A 2,490-nucleotide genomic window follows, 5' to 3' on the forward strand; every position below is an offset into this window, starting at 1 on the left:
AGAAGATGGAAAGATATCCCATGCTCTTGGATTGGAGGAATTAACATTGTGAAAATGTCCATTCTACCCAAAGTGATCTACAGATTCAATGCAATCCCCATCAAAATTCCAATGACATTTTTCTCAGAAATGGAAAAACCTATCCCAACATTTATATAGAATAACAAAGACCACAAATAGCCAAAGCAATTCTGAGCAAAAATAAAAATAAAAATAAAGCTGGAGGCATAACACTACCTGACTGTAAACTATACTATGAAGTTATAATAACCAAAACAGCATGGCACTGGCACAAAAACAGACATATGGATCAATGGAATAGAATAGAGAGTCCAGAAATCAACCCATACACCTACTGTCATCTGATCTTTGACAAAGGCACCAAGTCTGTACACTGGGGAAGTTACTGCCTCTTCAGCAAATGGTGCTGGGAAAACTGGATATACATATCAGGAGAATGAAATTAAACCCATACCTCTCACCATATACCAAAATCAACTCAAAATGGATTAAGGAATTAAATATACACCCTGAAACAATAAAACTCCTTAAAGAAAACATAGGAGAACACTCCAGGATGTAGGATTGGGTACAAACTTCATGAATATGACCCCAAAAGCCCAGGCAACCAAAGGAAAAATAAAGAAATGAGATTATATCAAACTAAAAAGCTTCTGCACAGCAAAAGAAGCAATTAACAGAGTTAAAAGACAAACAACAGAGTGGGATAAAATATGTGCAAAATATACATCTGACAAATGATTGATATCCAGAATATACAAGGAACTCAAACAGCTTTACAGCAAAAAAACAAGTAACCCAATTAAAAAATGGGCAAAGGAGCTGAATAGGCATTTCTCAAAGGAAGATGCACAAATGGCCAACAGACACATGAAAAAGTGCTCAACACCACTTAGCATTCGGGAAATGCAAATCAAAACCACTTTGAGATACCATCTCACTCCAGTTCAGATGGCTAATATCCAAAAGACTGAAAATAATAAATGCTGGCGAGGTTGCGGAGAAAAAGGAACCCTCATACATTGTTGGTGGGACTGCAAAGTGGTGCAGCCTTTATGGAAAACGGTTTGGAGGTTTTCAAACAATTACAGATAGATCTACCACATAAGCCAGCCATCCCACTGCTGGGAATATACCCAGAGGAATGGAAATCATCATGTCGAAGGGATACCTGTTCTCCAATGTTCATTGCTGCACTATTTACAATAGCCTAGAGTTGCAACCAGCCCAAATGTCCATCATCAGATGAGTGGATAAGGAAACTGTGGTATATCTACACAATGGAATACTACTCAGCTATAAAAAAAGAATGAAATACTGCCATTGGCAGCAACATGGATGGACTTAGAAAAAATTATATTAAGTGGTATAAATCAGGCACAGAAAGAGAAATACCACATGTTCTCACTTATTTGTGGGAGCTAAAAATAAATAAGTAAATAAATAAATGTACAAACGAACTGGGGGAGGGGGTTGGGGAAGGAGACACAACAATCACAAAAATTCCTTGAACTTGTTAAGACCAGTAAACAGATATGATGTTGATGGGTAGGAAGGGGAAGAGAGAGGGGGAAAGAGGAATTGGTAAAGGACACAAAAATCAACTACATTGTATGTTGATAAATTAAAAAAAAAAAAAAAAGAACTGCCATATGATTTGGCAATCCCTTTGCTGGGTCCTTTGGGCCGAAAGGAATCGAAATCCTCATGAAGAGATACCTGCACTCCCATGTTTATTGCAGCTCTATTTACAATAGCTGAGAGTTGGAACCAACCTAAATGTCCATTGTCAGATGACTGGATACGGAAAACACGGTACATATACACAATAGAATACTATGTTGCATTAATAAAGAATGAAATTCTGCCATTCATAGTGACATGGATGAACTTACAGAAAATATATGTTAAGTGAAATAAGCTTGCCACTGAAAGAGAAATACCACGTCCTCACTTGTAAGTGGGAGCTACAGAAAGAAAGAAAGATAAAACAATCACAATAATTCTTTGAATGTTCAAAAGGAGAGGACAGAACTGAGGCTAGCAGAGATGGGAAAGGGGAAGGGGTAGGGGGGATTAGCAAGAAATCGATAAAGGGCGACAAAAAAGTGGCTACAGTCACGCCTGCTCCATGTGTGTATTGTGCATGCTTTCCTTGGAGGTGGTCTTCAGAGCCACTGATGGAGTTCAGATGTGTTGTTCCCTCCAAAACTCATGTGGGAATCTGATCCCCAGTGTGGCAGTGTTGGAAACTGATTGAGTCATGGGGGCAGATCCCTTATGAATGGATCAATGCTCTCCCTGGGGGAGGGGGGAGTAATGAGTGAGTTCTCGCTCTATTAGTTCCCGCGAGAGCTCATTGCTTAGAAAAACCCTGGCACCTCCTCTCTGTCTCTCTTGCTTCCTCTCACCATGTGATCTGCTTGTACCCACCAGCTCCCTGCCACTTTCTGCCATGAGTAGAAGCAG

The sequence above is a fragment of the Galeopterus variegatus genome, unplaced genomic scaffold, assembly GCF_000696425.1.
Source record: "Galeopterus variegatus unplaced genomic scaffold, G_variegatus-3.0.2 Scaffold11418, whole genome shotgun sequence".
NCBI lineage: Eukaryota > Metazoa > Chordata > Mammalia > Dermoptera > Cynocephalidae > Galeopterus > Galeopterus variegatus.